Below are 19,669 nucleotides of genomic sequence, written 5' to 3'. Positions count from 1 at the left end.
TGATCAACGTGGAAATACAGTATGTCATCTAACCAGGTAGTGTGGTAGATCTCAAGCAACACTGAATGAATGTCGGGCTGCTTCATGCGAGATATCCTTTCATATATCCAACCAACTACTGCTGTGTTCATGCGATGCTCACTGTTAACCTGAAAGAAAAGCAAAGATGAGATTAGTAGAGGGAGACTCCTCTCGCTACAAGGAAACTGCCCTACGCAGCGGGAGGAGGTACTCTAGACGCAGGTCGCCCGATCGCTCCCTCAAGACCTGGTCTTCGCCCGACGAGCAAGCGAAGAGGGCGAAGGAGAGAGATCTACTAAAGGGGAGAAGGAAGAACCCACGGGAAGAGAAAAAAGGACGGAGGGGAGGCCACCAAGGGCGCCGTGGAAGCGGAACTTATCGACGATGCCCGCAACCTCCCACCCGGCCCGTAGTTCTCCAAGCGCAGGCAGCGAGCAACACTCAGCATAAGTAGGAAGGAATTAGTGATGCCCCTTATACACGGAGGGTGGAAGCCCAAGAAGGGAACGAACTCTTACGTCCCGATGGATGTAGGGGAGTGAAGATATTACGCCCCAAACTACTGTATATCTCCGAATGTACAGGGGCGCCTTCAGTATTATGTAAAGGCTGCTGGAAGACAAGCATTACCACTGTTACGCTTACTCCAATTACGCCCTTGGCCACAAACCCAAGACACAGGCAGGGGGAACGATGGCTTATGCAAGATTATCACAAATCGTGGGTTTGTATTAATAAATATCAAACACACATATATATAAACAAAAATGCAGAAAGATCCCACCTGGATAATAAGAGCTTAACAACAGTCAGGCAGAGAGAACAAAAACACGTCAGCAACGCATGACGGCCGAAAGCAAACTGGAATATTTACATCTGGACAGGCAGGTATCCCCGCCTACCTGGCGGTAGTTACTGCCTAACCACCTTGATCAAGAGTTTAACGGCCATTTCCAGCCTACGCCTGAAAGTAATTCCTAATGTAAAGGACCGATGGTTTGTATATCGTGTCGGAACAAACACCAGGTTGGATTGCCTTGGTAGAAGAGGTAGAAGTAGGCCAAAGAAGACATGGTTGAGGACGATGAAACAGGAGATGAGTGTTGGGGAGATCTTGAGGAGTTATCCAGGACAGAATGTAGTGGCATGAGTTCATCGAGGCCCTATGCATCCCCCTTGGGTGCCACGGGAAATGATTTATTGATCGGTCATGAAGAGCTTTTGCTCGGCCCCAGGTCAGGCATTCAAGACTCACGCCTCTATAGAGTGGGACAGACTCGTTCACAGGGGTCTTACTCATATTCTAAATTATGAGGCTCCCACTTGAGTCTTGAGGAAAAGCATGCTCTCAAGAATTTTTGTGCTAGCCTTAGCATTGGTGAATCAAGGTGATGAGCTCACTGTCTCGCATGCCAGTTTTGTGCTGCATTGCTCCTTTGTCTTGTTTGTGGTCAGCTTGAAGTGTCAGTTGAGAAGGAATGCTCCCCTGTTGGTCAGATTAGGACTCAGTGTCCTATGTTAGGTCATTGTGTACTGTTATTATTCACCATAATCTAAAAGCCCCAGGCTCCTATATTATCGTTAGATAGGTGGGACAGTTGTGATGGATTATTCCAGTATTTCCTAGAAGAATAAACTTCAAATTCTGTAAAATTAAATCAAGATTCAGCAGGAAAACCACTTTGAGAAATATGATTGATCGCATGAATATCTACCAGTCTTTTGTAACGCCAGTAATATTCTCAGCACTTTCTATCACTTGCAGAGTTGATGACATCATCATTGGGAACAGACCACAGATGGATGGTCTCATGTTTGTCAGTTTTTCATAAGTTGTATTTTAACAGGTTTGTTCCAACTCAAATACAAACTTTCGGTCTTTACATAAGAATTACTTGCGGCCCTTAGCTGGAACCGGCCTTTTAACTTTTAAACAAAGTGGTTAGGGTAATTAACTACCAACGGTAGGGGTGGCAGTCCCGCCCACCCAGTCGGTACGCATTCACTTTACTTTCGGCCACCAGCGGATGTAGACATGTTACCTCTGCCCAACTGCTGTTTTGACTACTCTTTTGTTTTTTCTTGATATAATTGTGATATACAGTGAACCCCCCGTATTTGTGGGGGATGCGTCCCACAACCCCCCCCCCGCAAATAGCTAAAATCCGCGAATACTTAAAACCCCTCTAAAAACACTTACAACTGCCCATTTTGATAGTTTAAACACAGAAAACCCCTGTAAAAAAGCTTATACCTGAGCATTTTAATAGTTTTTTTTACAAAAAGTGCATTTATTCATGAAAATTATATGAAAATACAGTAATTAGTGAATATTTCTCAGTGAAAAATACCGCGAATGGGCGAATTTTCCGCGAATAATGGCTAGATATGTTCCACAGAGAAACCCGCGAATGCGTGAGTCCACGAATCATGAGAACGCGAATACGGGGGATTTACTGTATTGTGAATACTTGTGTATAATTGTGTGTATTTGTGTTTGCAGGTTGGTAGTTGTTATTTGCTTTTTTCGTTATGCAAACCCACGACTCATCACAGCCTAAGGAGAGGAAGCCATGTGTCATGAAGAGTTGCCCGGGCACAAACAAACCCTGCAGTCGCTTCCTCTCCACTGTTGAAATGGACCTGCATAGCATAGTCCTTGTTCTGAGTGTCATGTCTGGCCGTCAGAGCAGTGGGTGCAGTTCGGCCGGAAGAGGAAAAGAGAGAGAAAGTTTCCTTGATGTCGTCAGATGGCAGCATGCCTCCCGTGACGCCGAAGGTTCTCTCTGACTCCTTCCTTCCTCCAGCCAAGCTGCCTCTCATTGTTCCCACTCCTAAGGGAGCGGTCTCCTCTTCACCGTCTCCTACTGCTTCGTTGGTAGGTAGTCGGCGCAGGGGGTCAATGAACCAGGATGACAACTAGCTGGCAGTCTCCATTTGTTCTCGCGGGGCAGGAATCCCCCTCAGGGTGGGGGAGGAATCTGCCTCAGGGCAACAGGAGAGTGCCACCCCTAACACGACTGTTCTTCCAGGCTTGGTGGGGCCCGAGGGGTTAGATAGCTATGGCCCTCCCCGGGAGCCTACTGTGCAGGGCTTGATTACTCACTTGAGTGCTTCTGTTGCACCTCCAGTGACTGCTACCTCTGTGACTGTTACCATGGCAACAGTCACGATGACATCTGGATCTAGAACTACCTCTATGGCAGTGGCTCCTACAGTCGTGCATCCTGTTTGCCTTACAGTGCTCCCTCTGACATCCTCCCTCTTTTGAGATGTCATCCTCCAAGCGTAACTTGAGACATCTTCATCTTCATTGTCATTGTTGTGTGCTACCACTTCGTCCCCTTCTTCCAATGCTCCCCAAGGGAGTAGGAAGGTTGTGTCTCCCTACCACAAGAAGCCCATGGGCCCTCAAACTGTCAGTTAGATTCCACAGAAGAAGCTAAGGGATATCTCATATCTCCCCTGTCTGTGGATCTGGGAACCTTTGCACAGGGCTCTACAGACCTCTGTGTCATGGCAGCATTGGTGAAAGGTTCTTTACCGGCCTAGGAAGGTGAGTCCCAGGACCAGTGTCAGTGACAAGGGTACATGACCCCGTGTCACCAGTACCGCCTAGGGAAGTCACTTTCAGGCTGGTAAAGGTTCTTGTACTACTGCTCGGGGTCCCACAGACCCCTTGACACTGTGTAAGGGGCCCCAGTCTCACTGACCTGGGCCCGCCCAATGAGAGAGATTGAGTGTCCAGTGTGCAGGCGCTGCTTCACCCCAGAAAGATGATGCCAACCCACAGGTACGCTCACCTGGGAAAGCAAAGAGGAGGTCCCCCATTCAGTCTCCTTCACCTGTAGAGGCCCCAGCCTCAAAGAAGACTGGAAGACTAGCTCGTCTGCAGGACAGCCCTTGTCCACGTTAAATGTGAATGGGATCACTCTCCCTATGCGACGGCCCCCATCCACATTCATGTGAATGAGATCACTCTCTCAGACCCAAGCAGTCATCATCACCCAGCCCTTCCATGAAAGCTTACGCTCAGGACCATACTCCATCAGTCGTATGCTCGAGTGGTGGAGAGGTTGCCAGGGGGTTTTGATGCGGGTCTCTCCCCTGGAGAGAGAGTAGCCCGGGAGGACCATGACCTGGAAGGGCTCGAGGGTCCTTTTCCCCAGGACATGAACACCCCCGAATTACGGAGGACTTACGTTGAGATCGTTCAACTGATACGTCGGTACAGTGATCTCGAGGAAGAGATCTTGACCGCTCCCGTGGTTTGTCCGCCAGCCCTCAAAGCCTTTTGTGGATCCCACAAGGAACCCAGAGCTTCAGTGGCCTTGCCTTGGTCAGATCTTGCCAAATGGGTTCTGGACCATGCGAGTTCTCTTGTATCTGGGCAGAACTCACTCCGGTCCAGCCGCTCATTCAAGATACGTCCTCCTCCTCTCCCTCGTCAGAAGAGATTCTGTGTACTCTCAGAGAGGCCTCTGCTGGCCAAACAGGTTGACCCCAACCTGGTTTGTCTGGGCCCGGTCTGTCGCTGGACTAGTTCTGTGTGGAGGAGTCTCCTTTCACAGCAGGAGTCAGTGGCACTGGAATCAACAGCCATGGCAGGGTTCCAGGCAGTCTCCTGGCTAGACCGTTGGTCCCTGTCATGTCCAAGGTCGCTTCCTCTTCCACTTCAGGTTCGGGGAACCCCAAAGATAAAGCCATTTTCAAGAAAATGATGCTGCCTGGAAGTAGAGCCATCTACTTCCTAGCCCACCAGACAACTAACCTGTGGGCTAACTTGATGTTGAAGAGGAGAGAGACAGTCCTGGAATTGGATCACCAAGTTCGTCGGTGGTGAGTTGGCCTTGGCCTTACGAAATGGACCATTGCTGTGTTCTACTTCTCTCTTCCGTAGAAAAGTGGATGCAGCAGTGGATAGACGGAGGACGGAAAATAGTGACGGTCTCCTTCACCAGGCAGTGGCTAAGGTCTCTGGGTCTTCACGTGCCGCTGCAGGTCAGGCTGGAACTTCCTCTATGGGTCCTATGGGTAGTGGATGCCCTTCGGGTAAGATATCAACTTCCCTTCGAGTTCCTGCCACCCCTCACCAGCCATCTGATCCATCTCCCACTTATGTTCCTGGCTCACTGAAGGATCTTGCTCTATGGGGGAAGGTGGAGGCAATGCTGAAGAAGGGCACTGTAGAAGTCATGATGGACTGGTCCCCGGGTTCTACCGCCATCTCTTTCTTGTAGATCGTAGGAAAGAGACGGGTGGATGGAGACCGATCATAGACCTCTCTTCCTGAACTGATTCATTCGCCAGACTCGGTTCAAGATGGAAATGACACACTCAGTGCTGGAAACCATCAGGAGTCCGACTGTGCTTTCGTGGATGTGAAGGATGCGTATTCTCAAATGCCCATCCATCAGTCCTACTCTAAGTACCTCTGCTTTACCCTTGGGGAGACAGTGTACCAGTTCAGGGCACTATGTTTTGGGCTCTCAACCGCCCCCAGGTGTTCGTCTTCTGAGGTATCGCGATGATTGGCTAGTCCTGATGAGCGGTTCGCTGTTGCTCAGGATGGAGATCGACCTCTCGAGTTTTGTCACAGCCTGTGAGTCGTGATAAACTTTGAGAAGTCCGAACTCATACCCAAGCAGAGGATCAAGTATCTTGGCATGCTGATGGATGCAGCCGCAGTGAGGTCTATCCCTCAGACTCACATATCAGCAGGTTCAGAGAGGCAGTGCAGTTGTTCTTGTCTCAAGAGGAGCAACCAGCTTGGCAGTGGCAAGTTGTTCTTGGTCACCTGTCATCCTTGGAGAAGCTGGTCCCTCATGTTCAGCTTCACCCTTTTTCCCTTCAGTGGAGAATGAAGGAGCTCTGGTCTCAGTCAATGGACTCCCCATCCCTTCCCATTCCTTTCTTGGAGGAAGTGAAACAGGACTTAGCGTGGTGGCTAGACAACAGGAACCTCATAAAAGGAGTGTCTCTACACACTTTCCCTCGAGAGGTGCCTCTGTTCTCGGATGCATCAACCTAGTGATGGGACGACACCGAAGAGTTGCTGGTTTCAGGTGTGTGGACCAGAACGACAGACACCTCCACATCAGTATCTTGTAATTCATGGCAGTTCTATTAGCACACTCGGTAGAGCTGTCAGCCAGAGACATTCCAGGTTAGAGGAATGTAATGGCAGACAAGCTCAGTCGCCAGGGTCAGGTTTCTGCTCTACCATCCTGGACCCATGGGCAGCAGCAGAAGACGCCAACACCTGTGGACAATCTCGAGGCTTACACTTTCCCGCCATTCTGTCTGATTCACTGGCCGATCGGGCAGGGTAATGATCACCCCAGATCTTAGAATGACCCTGGTGGCTCCCAAGTGGCTGGCATAGGAGGTCATGCCAGGGGGAATCTCTTTTGGTCCCTCGGAAAGAACTAGCAGGTCTGGGTACCAAGCTGTTAATCCTTAATGGACAGTCATCATCATATGAGTATCTATAACAGGTTTTGAGTGATGGACAGGCTAACTCATATGAATATTATTAATACTATGCGCCATTTGGTTTGGATGAATTTAGTACGAAAATGTCCATATCATTTCAGTGGCCCACAAATGACATACGGCAACTGTTAAAGCTCAGCACGGGAGAGACGTCGATCAATATATCTTGAGATTTCGGGAAATGTACTGCCTCTCTGCAGCTCTGGATGTCTTTATATGTATTTGCTCATAAATGTTCCCAGGATTGCTGTTGGTTTTAGTTCTTATCTTCTATGATAGTATGTCAGCTATAATTGTAATTTTGCAAAGAAAAGTGCAAAGGAATATTAGAAAAAACATGTACACTTCACAAAAAGTTACTGCATCTTCCCATCTCGGTAAATCTCATAAATATTTCACAACAAATATACTCGGATTTTGTTACTGATTTTAGTTCTTATCTGTGATGATATTGTGTGAGCTGTAATTATAATTTTACAAATTAAAATAAGTTATTAGAAAAAACATGCATAACTGGGTAAAATTAGCATATATTTGCAGTGACTGGTAAAAGAAGCCCCACACAGGGTTGTAAATAGTAGTTTTCAACTTCTCGTGGAAGTTAGGGGAAAAGTTTTTAGAATTTTTGTCTTACATCATGTGCATTTGCAGATCTTCATCTTTCCAGTGATGTGTTTTTTCTTAAATTGGCCAACCTGAAAGGTTGCCTGGTCTGGGGTTGTACTTGATATATTTTTAGCCCGTCCCTTAAGGGTTAAGGGCTACAGGTCTGCCCTGGGCCAAGTCCTGCGGCTGAAGGGGATCGATCTATCTTCCTCATGGGAGATCTCTATACTGATGAGAAGCTTTGAACAGTCTTGTCCTCCCAGGGGAACCCAGGCCTCCTAAATGGAATATGACTCAGAGCCTGACTCATACATGCTACGAGCCCTTACGAAAGTTGTCAGACAGGGACCTGACTCTCAAGACTGTGTTCTGGCTTGCCTGGCATCGGCGAAGAGAGCTGGCGAGCTACATAGCCTTTCCTTCGACGTTAAGCACCCGAGGCCAAAAGGCAAAGTGAGTGCTTACCGACTGGATGGGCTCCCACCCCCACCTTTGGTACTTAACTACTTTGTTTAAAAGTTCAATAGCCATTCCAGCTTGCACTGCAAGTAAAATCCATATGCAAAGACCTTCAGGTTTGTATGTTAGAAAAGATACAAATTATTTTGAAAATTTATAGTTTTCCCAAGGGACATATTATGTTTTAGAGTTAAAACAAGCTCTCTTACGATGATACATGAAATTTTTTTTAGTATCTGATTCCGTGTTTGTTTTGGACAGTGCTATTCAGAGTGCATTTTTACTTTGATTTTTTATTTTATTTCAGAGTATCCCAAGCAGAGGAAAATAGCCTGAGATCGTCGATGTAATTCGATGGGAGTTTGAGAAGATTTTTACGGGATTTTTGTTACTGACGTCATATTGCCAATGTAATACAGGATTTTATAAATTGAAGACAGAAAGATCAGATATTGAAAATATTTGGCAATAACTTACTGTAATGTAAGATATGACAGTTTGCATTAAAGAATGAATATTTTGTTTGCCTTTACATAACATTGTTAATTTAGAAATAATTTGTGATGCTAGGAACTGTAGTTTGTCTTATAAGATATTTTGGTTTCTAACTGATATAATTGTGTTTTATGTTTGTGCCAGATTGATTCCTTATTGGTGTGAGGAGTCTTGTATTTTATAAGAATATTTTATATATAAAGTATCGTTGAAAATGAGCTAGGATTATTTTGAACTTGCGAAAAGACCTGGGTACAACCTGCCATTCTGCAGATGTAGAGTTTGTGACAACACGAATGAAAATTCTTTACTTAGTGCTTCCTCCTCCTCTCATTCCAGCAATTTCACAGTCTGAAGTTTTGGCAATAGTTGGTTCATTTTGAGAGCTTTTCTTGGATGAAACTGAATATTCATTGACATAAAATTGACTTTGTTTCAAAGCTGTATATTCAATATCCTTTGAGAATGGAAGCTGAAAACTCAGATTTGCCTTTAATCAAACAACAAAGTGACAGTTTGGAGGATGAGCATACCAGAATTACAGTTGACGGATCTTTATTTTGTGGACTCTTCCACAGAAGTCAAGTGGAGCCAGAATATATTGATTGTGGTGAAGTCGATATAAAATATGCATGTCAGCCTATAAAGAGTGAAGAAGACCATCCAGGTTTTGATGTGAAAAGCGGAAATAAGATCTGCATTGCAGAAGAAAATAGACATTCTGGTACAACAGAAGTATTTTCCAAGAGAAGCAACGCAGCAGGGAAGCGGATAACTTGTGCTGAATGCCAAAGGACGTTTTCACAGATGTGCAACCTGAAATCCCACATGAGAACTCATACAGGAGAGAAACCTTATATTTGCTCTGTATGTCAAAGAAGTTTTGCTATTTCAAGTCATCTAAAAAAACACATGAGAACTCATACAGGAGAGAAACCATACACTTGCTCTGCATGTCAAAAAGTTTTATATGTTCAAGTCATCTCACAGGGCACATGAGAACTCACACAGGAGAGAAACCATTCACCTGCTCCGTATGTCCAAGAAGTTTTTTATACTCAAGTCATCTCACAAGGCACATGAGAACTCACACGGGAGAGCAGCCATATACTTGCTCCATATGTCAAAGAAATTTTTCTCATCAGAGTCATCTAAAAACACATGAGAACTCATACGGGGAGAAACCATTCACCTGCTCAGTTTGTGAAAGAAGTTTTTCTGTGTCAGACAGTCTCAAGAGACACATGAGAACTCATACAGGAGAGAAACCATATACTTGTTCTATATGTCAAGGAAGTTTTCTCACAAAGTTATCTCAAAAGACACATGAGAACTCACACAGGGTAGAATCCATTTACTTGATATGTATGTCAGAGAAGTTTTCTGGTTCAAGTCATCTCAGAACACACCAGAATTCATACTAGACAGAAACTGTATACTTGGTCTTTGGCCAAGTAGTTTTTTAAATTCTGAAATTCTCAAAGTACACATTGGAAATCATAGTAGAGGGAGGACATTCTCCAGTCCTAATGTCAAAAATCTTAGACAGTTCCAACTACTTTGAGATTACTCATGAAAACTCTTAATATTTAGAGGACAATTAAATTAGTATTCCTCTGCTCTCAAAAAACCTTTGAGAACTCGTACTGGAGAGAAACCATCCACGTCTCATGAATTCCAAAGGAGATATTTTTGAATCAAGGTGTCACAAAAAGGTATGTGAAAACTCATGCTAGAAAGAAATCATTAGGTCCATCTTAGAATGAATGTGTTAACTCTAAAGAAAGATGTCATTCTTTCACACAGTGTTAAAACAGTTTTTCTCTTGTAGATTCAAAACATCTGTGAGAACTCATGGAGGATACATGTTATTATTTTACACTGAGCATTATATTTTAGTCTTGTATCTCCAAAAACAGAGTCATTGGTTCTGAATGCCAAAATAGTGTTTTCCAGTGTCGAAATGCACAAGCGAAGTCATTCATCAGAGATTATGTTCAGTTGCACTAACAGATATGTTGAATTTTTGCACCCCAAAGTAAATCGCACTGGATGTGAACGTATTTGCAAAATCTATAAAAAAACGGCAACCTAAGGGACTATAGAAAGGTAAAACTATATTTATATTTTTAGGATCCCATTAATTTTTACAAATTAAGAATTAGTTTTGCCATTGCTTGACAAGAATTTTTCTTCCTTTTGTCATTCAGCACCATGATTATGCACGAGTGTATGTAGTTGTTTAAGCTTGAATATTTCCGTGAAATGTCATGCATAGTGGAAATAAAAAGATTGATTTTTTCATTAAACATCAATGAAAATTAGGTGCAGTTTTATTTTAACACTTTTTTTATATGTTCTCTATTTTAATATTCTACAAAGAATGTGACAATACTTTGTATTACTCACTAGACGTAGTGGACTGACTATTAATGTATTCTGTATTAAGCTAACTGATCAGAATTGTTTAGGCAGGACTTGCTTTGTAAATGACTAAAGTACTGTATTATTCTATTTTAAGCTAACCAGTCAGAAGTGTTGAGGCAGGACTTGCTTTGTAAATTACTAAAGTGGTGTATTATTCTGCTTTAAGCTAACCAGTCAGAAGTGCTGAAGTAGGACTTGCTTTGTAAATGACTAAATTACTGTATTATTCTATTTTAAGTTAACCAGTCAGAAGTATTGAGGCAGGACTTGCTTTGTAAATGGTTAAAGTAATGTATTATTCAGTTTCAGGCTAACCAGTCAGAAGTGTTGAGGCAGGACTTGCTTTGTAAATGACTAAAGTACTGTATTATTCTATTTTAAGCTAACCAGTCAGAAGTATTGAGGCAGGACTTGCTTTGTAAATGGTTAAAGTAATGTATTATTCAGTTTCAAGCCAACCAGTCAGAGGTGTTGAGGCAGGACTTGCTTTGTAAATGACTAAAGTACTGTATTATTCTATTTTAAGCTAACCAGTCAGAAGTGTTGAGGTAGGACTTGCTTTGTAAATGGTTAAAGTAATGTATTATTCAGCTTTAAGCTAACCATTCAGAAGTGTTGAGCTAGGACTTGCTTTGTAACTGACTAAAGTCCTGTATTATTCCATTTTAAGCTAACCAGTCAGAAGTGTTGAGGTAGGACTTGCTTTGTAACTGACTAAAGTCCTGTATTATTCCATTTTAAGCTAACCAGTCAGAAGTGTTGAGGTAGGACTTGCTTTGTAAATGACTAAAGTCCTGTATTATAACATTTTAAGCTAACCAGCCAGAAGTGTTGAGGTAGGACTTGCTTTGTAAATGACTAAAGTCCTGTATTATAACATTTTAAGCTAACCAGTCAGAAGTGTTGAGGTAGGACATGCTTTGTAAATGAATAAAGTCCTGTATTATTCCATTTTAAGCTAACCAGTCAGAAGTGTTGAGGTAGGACTTGCTTTGTAACTGACTAAAGTCCTGTATTATTCCATTTTAAGCTAACCAGTCAGAAGTGATGAGGTAGGACATGCTTTGTAACTGACTAAAGTCCTGTATTATTCCATTTTAAGCTAACCAGTCAGAAGTGTTGAGGTAGGACTTGCATTGTAAATGACTAAAGTACTGTATTATTCCACTTTAAGGTAACCAGTCAGAAGTGTTGAGGAAGGACTTGCTTTGTAAATGACTAAAGTACTTTATTATTCCACTTTAAGCTAACCGGTCAGAAGTGTTGAGGAAGGACTTGCTTTGTAAATGACTAAAGTATTGTATTATTCTATTTCAAGCTAACCAGTCAGAATTGTTGAGGAAGGACATGCTTTGTAAATGACTGAAGTACTGTATTATTCCACTTTAAGCTAACCGGTCAGAAGTGTTGAGGAAGGACTTGCTTTGTAAATGACTAAAGTACTGTATTATTCCACTTTAAGCTAACCGGGTCAGAAGTGTTGAGGAAGGACTTGCTTTGTAAATGACTAAAGTACTGTATTATTCCACTTTTAAGGTAACCAGTCAGAAGTGTTGAGGAAGGACTTGCTTTGTAAATGACTAAAGTACTTTATTATTCCACTTTAAGCTAACCGGTCAGAAGTGTTGAGGAAGGACTTGCTTTATAAATGACTAAAGTATTGTATTATTCTATTTCAAGCTAACCAGTCAGAATTGTTGAGGAAGGACATGCTTTGTAAATGACTGAAGTACTGTATTATTCCACTTTAAGCTAACCGGTCAGAAGTGTTGAGGAAGGACTTGCTTTGTAAATGACTAAAGTACTGTATTATTCCACTTTAAGCTAACCGGTCAGAAGTGTTGAGGAAGGACTTGCTTTGTAAATGACTGAAGTACTGTATTATTCCACTTTAAGCTAACCGGTCAGAAGTGTTGAGAAGGACTTGCTTTGTAAATGACTGAAGTACTGTATTATTCCACTTTAAGCTAACCGGTCAGAAGTGTTGAGGAAGGACTTGCTTTGTAAATGACTGAAGTACTGTATTATTCCACTTTAAGCTAACCGGTCAGAAGTGTTGAGGAAGGACTTGCTTTATAAATGACTAAAGTACTGTATTATTCCAATTTAAGATAACCAGTCAGAAGTGTTGAGGTAGGACTTGCTTTGTAAATGACTAAAGTACTTTATTATTCCACTTTAAGCTAACCGGTCAGAAGTGTTGAGGAAGGACTTGCTTTGTAAATGACTAAAGTACTGTATTATTCCACTTTAAAGCTAACCGGTCAGAAGTGTTGAGGAAGGACTTGCTTTGTAAATGACTAAAGTACTGTATTATTCCACTTTAAGCTAACCGGTCAGAAGTGTTGAGGAAGGACTTGCTTTGTAAATGACTAAAGTACTGTATTATTCCACTTTAAGCTAACCAGTCAGAAGTGTTGAGGAAGGACTTGCTTTGTCAATGACTAAAGTCCTGTATTATTTCTTTTGTTCCGACACGATATACAAACCGTTGGTCCTTTACATTAGGAATTATTTTCAGCGTACCTGGAAGCAGCCATTAAACTCTTGAGGGGATGGAGGGGAAAGAGGAGGGGATGGGGTGGAGGAGGAAGGGTAGGGGAAGGGAAGAAAAGGGGAGGAGAGTGAATGGGAAGGGAGGAGGGCGATGAGAGGGAGAATGAAAGGTGGCAGGGGAGGGTAGGAGGAGTGGCAGGGAGGGTAGGAGAAGGGGAGGGGGAAGGGAGGACAGCTAAATTAGCACGATCGTGTGCTCGGGGAGGGTAGGGTAAGTTGGGAGGTGAAGGGAAGGTAGGGAAGGGGTGTAGCAGTGGAGGGATGGGTGTGGTAAGGGAGGCAGAGGAGGACAACAAAATTAATATTTGATCACATGCTCCTGAAGGGGGAGGGAGGGGAGGAGGACACAACTAAATTAACACTATAATAGATTGTATGCTCCAGAAGGGGATGGGGAGGGAGTGAAAGGAGAAGGGAGATGGAAGAGGAAAGGGGAGGAAGGGAAGGGAGGACACAGCCAATTAACACTTGATCGTTCGGAAGGGGAGGTGAGGAGAGGGAAGGGGAGGGGGAGGACACAACTAAATGAACTCTATGTATAATAGACTGGTAGATATGAAGAGAATCTTCTCAGCAGAGCAAAATAGGAGATGCCCTCTTGTGGTCTGGTAGGGATTTTTAATTGATCAGTCATTGTCAAGAGCAGAGCAGTGATGGCTGTGCTAATATAAGGCCAGGCAGAACCCAAAGGTACTCAAAATCGTTCATTGTCGAGAGTAGGGCATTGATGGCTGTGCTGATATAAGGGCTGACAGAACAAGATCATGTAATTGAGGGCAACAAGAATGACCTTAAATGTGGGAGTAACATATGCCCTTCTTGTAGGCTATTATGTCTACAAAAATCCAGCTCTCTTGGCCAGCTTTGTGAGTACCCTGTTAAAGTTACTGTTGCCAACTTGCGAGACAGAAATGTTCTCTCATCGAGTCTGTAACTGAACAACCGTTAACTGTTATAAAAAAATCACAATCTTTTAAAAGTAAATTTTATTTTTCCTAACTATACAAACCCGAGGTCCTTTACATTTGGAATTACCTTCAGCGTAGGCTGGAAATGGCCGTTGAACTTTCGAACAAGGTGGTTTGGCAGTTAACTACCGTCCGGGAGGCGGGAGTACTGCCTGCCCGGATGTAAACATTCCAATTTGCCTTTTGGCCCAGGTATCAGATTGAGGGGTGGCATGAGGTGGGCATAAAATGTAAAGGACCTCAGGTTTGTATAGTTAGGAAAAATACAATTAACTTTTAAAAATTGTTATTTATCTGGAACTCGAGCAAATTAGCTCCCTTTCATTATATAAAATCCTGCCAAAGAGGTCGGAACTACATACCAGTGTTTGTGTAGAATATGCAACTTTCAAGAACTTCCAACAATTATTCAGCAATATAAAAATAGAGTTCTTTTATTCTTGAAAGTATTCTAGACTCCACAACTCTAGAATCAGCCCCTTGAACCTTTCAATCCAGATGTGAACAAGTTCCTGACATCAATAAATAGTATCCCTTCACATGATAACCTGCTGGAGAATGTTTTGATTAGTAACTTGTAGTTATATTTCAACTCTGCCAGTCCTGAACGATAGAGTTCTTAACACTCTAGAGTTCACTTGGAGCTATGGAACAAATTGTGCATTTTTGTATGATAATCACTAACAACCATTTAGGTCTTTTGAGAGGTTTCTTCTTACTGAATTTGAACGAAAATGTTCCCTTCATACTTAGCTGATCACAGGTGGTACAGTATTCTCTAACATACAGTCCTTTACAGATGAAAGGAAAATAGTTTCTTGCACAACTACTTTCAGTCTTATTGCTTGGCACTTGGCATCACCTGTCTATCATATTTGTACAGTCACCTTTCTATCATATTTTAACACATTCTAAGACAGACTTTACAGTCAAGGAAACTAATGGTTATAGGCCAGTGACTTCTTGTTTCTATTACAGCTTAAGCCCTTTCATAGTTTATCTTTATGGACCAAAACCTAACTTAAAATGGGACAACCAGGATTGATCAGATTATTCTGGCCCAAAACACCCACCACCTGACTAATATATCCTTTCCTACTTAGTCAACTCTCCAGGATCTACTATCCAGTCCTAGCTTGGTTCAGGAAGGATTCACCATGCCCTGGATCCTGAACAATACATCCTAGGGTCCCTTTCTCATAGCAAAATCCATCCTAAGCTGGATAAGGTGCTTTACCTTCAAGCCACATTTTGGTCATTCATCCTAGGCTGAGCTAACCTTACCTTGTGATGTTGCATACTAATACTTAGCAAAATTTTCCCTTACCTTAAATTAAACTAGGTTGAGAAGACTGGGCATTTCTGATGAATAGTGATAAGGTTGGTCCTAACCGAAGATTTTGAATGAAGAATCATTTGGCTAGATTCCAAAAACTTGCTGAGTATGTTCCATACAGTCACTTCTATAATACTGTAAATCCATATTTCTGGCTGAAGTATCAGGATTCAGAATCCTCAGATTGGAGAATAATCCTGAAAAACGATTCAACTCTGAATATCTGACATCCTAATTGGTGATGTGATCAATTAGATGAAGCAATTATATGACAATTCTCAAGGTACATCAGCAGGTACTCAAAATAAACTAAGTTCACTGTAGGAAGCTGGAGACATCATCTCAGAATGGTTGTAATCATTTCGATTTTTAGACTGCAACAACCCCAAAATCTAGTTGACAATATTTTGCTCTTTATTAGATGGTCCCATTTATGGTGACGACATTCCCTAGTCATAAAACTGTGTCATTATATACTAATACAATTTAATTTTTCTGACAAAACATTTTGACAAAGGTTTTGTCTATCAGATTCTCACTGACTACAGTAATATGGGGTATAGCTACAGCAGAGATATATTTTGAGTAGTAGTTTGATCAGAGAGAGAGAGAGAGAGAGAGAGAGAGAGAGAGAGAGAGAGAGAGAGAGAGAGCTAGCTTCCATGGCTGGGTGAGAGTTATGAAATTGAAGGCCCACGAAGAATAAGCAAATAGTCCATATAACTCGTGTAGCCTATTATAGTACTACTACAATGGCCACATCATAAACATCAGTCAATGAAGGTGGTAGCACCACCATCGAGAGGGGCCACCCCAGGTGAGAATTAACAGGACCAAAGCAGAACAAAGTCTTGCAAAGTCAAATGCTCCAGTCAAGACACTCTTGCAATTGCAAAGGCCACTGTGAGAGTTCTTCTTAGGAGTTTAAACACACGTGAAAAGCACTGCAAGAGAGAGTCTAGCCAGAAAGAGAGCTACTGACCCAGTCTCGAAAAAAAAAGGTCTTCTTCCTTGCTAAACAATGACCATTAACTGTCAAGAGTTGCGTAGACAAAGCGTCGGTCTGCACATATAAAGACAGGGGTTCCAAGAGAAGCCTGCTAATGCCTCTGCTCTATAAAAACTCCAGGGAGAGATGCTCCTAGAACCAGAGATATTAAGCTAGATGCTTGATCAGCTTTGAGCCAGATGTTGAAGAGATTAGCGTATAAGAGGTGCAAAATAGATAGCAGGTGGACATGTACTGCTGGTTTATTCATTGTTGTTTTAGATTTAGCTGGCCTTGTGCCAGCACGGGCTCTTGCTCCTAGAGCAGCCCGTAACTCTATGTTGATGATGAGTCTGTGAGATGGGTAGGTTAATGAAAACTGTATTATGATACGTGAAAGTGATTTTGGTGGGGTGGTTTATTCAGAACGCAGGCCGCTTATAAAGCGGCGTGCAGACGTCACACAGAGGAATACAATAGAATACAGGTGACCCGAGTTCAATTACTCTCGGTATTAATTATAACAGGTAAATACAAATAACATGAAAGGTAAGTTAACAAGAATTGACACAACAATATTCTAACACATATGCAGAGAAAACAGGTGCAGTTGAATCAGTAATAGATCGTATTTACAAGATAAAAATGTGGCGATTTTGCTTGACCCAGTCTCGAATGGGAGCCATCGTAGAAAACGGGCGGCTCACCATTCTGTAAACCCACTTAGCGGGACTTTACAATACTCCCCCAACGTCTTCGACCAACCAAAAAGCAGACCGTGACCAGCGCCCCCACCCCCGCCAACCACTGACATGAAAAAGCGAGACCACAGCCACCACTTCATTCAGCTCTTGCCTGAAGAAGGAAGAAGGCCTTCCGCAACACGTAGCGATACCTATGATCAGGAGCCAGGAGCACTGACCCCTGCACTCGCTTTTGGGACCCCACCTTCGGAATGTTCATTACCTTCGACTTTTGATATTTTTGTAAATAAAACCCCTGTAATGAACTTTGACATTTTACTTAATTCTGTTACTGAAGAAGAAAAAAGACTAATTAGAAGAGTTGAACGAATAATCTACAAGATTCATGCAACCAAGGCTCCCATCATATTCAACAAAACATGTTTGAAAGAGGGCTTATACCCAAAGTAAATTATTATTATTATTATTATTATTATTATTATTATTATTATTATTATTATTATTATTATTATTATTATTATTATTATTAATCAAAGATGAAACCCTATTCATATGGAACGAGCCCACCAAAGGGGCCACTGACTTGAAATTGAAGCTTCCAAAGGATGTTATTATTACACTTTCGTAAATGGCATCCCTTCATTTTCCTCCCACATGGCCGACACTGTTGGACGAGGACTCCGTCATCCTGAGTTCATTGGCAGCATTTGTGCGTTCCCTCAGTTCCCTTTGAGCGTTTTATTATTTTTGCAAGTAACCGTCTTGCGTCTCGCTGTGGAACCAGTCTCGGCTCTCTCCCATGTGCCGTGTCCTTATGCCGCCCTTAGTCTACCCCTCTGTGATGTTCCCGTTATGAAGACATCATCGGTATAGAATATTTCTCCTGTGTAGGATTCATTCATTGAGCAGGACCTTATTATTACCTGCCCCGTAATTCGTCATTCTTCTGATCTGTGTTTATTGTGTAAATATAATTAATTAAGAGACCCCTGTGAGCTTACATGATCTTTTCCTCACATGAAGAAGGCCCTGAACCAGCATTTTTTCCTCTTGTTGGTTCATCTGCGGATCTGCATTAACCAGTCTTATTAGCCAGATTTTAATTAAAATACTATAGTTTTCTTGTTAATGTGACGTAGTCCCTGTGATCATCCGTTACAGCCTAGAATCTAACGTTGGCAAATATTTAAAATGCGCCGATTTTATTTGGTGCAAACGAGTTTCTTTTACAGCAATAATGTTGTATGAAACTCTCATCCACTCCCCCATGAAACTCTCAGCTGCGGTACATGACCAGGTGGTGGCCTGTGTTGTTGGCACCTATATGGTCATGACTTACTTTAACCTTAAATAAAATAAAAACCACTGAGGACAGAGGACTGCAATTTGGTATGTTTGATGATTGGAGAACGGATGATCAACGTACCAATTTGCAGCCCTCAGCCTCAGTAATTTTTAGATCTGAGGGTGGACAGAAAAAAACTGTGGACAGAAAAGTGAGAACGGACAGACAAAGCCGACACAATGGTTTTCTTTTATAGAATACTAAAAATGGAATTTCCTGTTTTGAGGACAGTGACCAAGATACCCCAAGATAAACCATAATGAAAATACTGTATTAAGAAACCTGAGGAGGAACAATCAACTCTCAGGATGATGTCTTCCATCAATTTTCAATTCCCTGAGCGTCACAATGCTTCTAACCCTAACTAGGGGCTGGGAGTAAGGAGGGTGGGGAGGGTTTAGTTCTCCCTCCATCAACCACTCTTCCTTAGAGCTATTCACGACGTTCATTTGTTTCACAAAGTATTGGATCCTCTATGTGAACTGTATGTAAACTCTTCGAATTCATTTGTTGTTGACGTGGTAAAGTGTTTTTTTTAACATGGCTTTATTTAACTTGACTTCTGCGTCTGTCTGTCTGTTTGGGTCAAAACTTGCAACTCAATTTATGACCTTTTCCCTTCGTCCGATGGACTTGAAATTTTGCATGGTCACTCAATCCCAGTGACACTACAGCCTTACATGATCAGTAGGTCAGCCGTGACCTCTAGTGACCCTACAATGACCTCTCCCAGTATATCTCCGGATTTGTATGAAACTCTTCAGATTTTTCATACCTTCTTTGACTCAGTAGAATAAGTTAATAATTCTTCAGGTTTTTCAAACCTTCTTCGACTCAAAAGGATATCACATTCAATTTTTTTATTTACAATCAGAAATTGGTTACAATTTCCGTCAAAACTAAAAATAAAAAATAAGAATTATAAAAAATTTTTTAAAGGTTTTTTATTAAAATGAACTAAAGAGTAAAACCTAAATTTTTGATACACACCAGCATTTTCTTACAATTAACCATGTCTAAAAAATCAAATGGTGGGTGTCAAAACAGCTACAACTTTAAAGAAAATAGGTTTACATTATTTATACCTTCCCAATATCTCTCTCTCTCTCTCTCTCTCTCCCAATATCTCTCTCTCTCTCTCTCTCTCTCTCAGGGAGCACATCGAAACGTTTTGTTTGTCAACACCCGCTTTTGAATGCTCTGCAAACTTTCTCGATTATTGAGAGATATTAAGAGCTATTGTTACCTAGAATTGGCTGAAAGCTGCAG

General features: G+C 42.1%; 1 long non-coding RNA gene across 2 annotated transcripts in view; it reads left to right on the top strand.

The window, feature by feature from the left end:
• Positions 1 to 19,669, top strand: part of LOC136856449 (uncharacterized) — a 97,577-nt gene that overhangs the window by 42,687 nt on the left and 35,221 nt on the right. The window contains exon 2 of one of the 2 annotated variants that reach the window (XR_010858339.1): positions 7,889 to 8,101. The exons of the other annotated variant lie outside the window; for it this stretch is intronic. This is a non-coding gene — a long non-coding RNA (uncharacterized lncRNA). Of the gene's footprint in view, positions 1 to 7,888; positions 8,102 to 19,669 lie in introns of those variants that run through there. 2 annotated transcript variants of the gene reach the window in all.

This window comes from Macrobrachium rosenbergii, chromosome 35 (assembly GCF_040412425.1).
Source record: "Macrobrachium rosenbergii isolate ZJJX-2024 chromosome 35, ASM4041242v1, whole genome shotgun sequence".
Taxonomy (NCBI): Eukaryota; Metazoa; Arthropoda; class Malacostraca; order Decapoda; family Palaemonidae; genus Macrobrachium; species Macrobrachium rosenbergii.
Note: the sequence above shows the minus strand (reverse complement) of the source record. Positions and strands in the feature narration are given on the sequence as shown.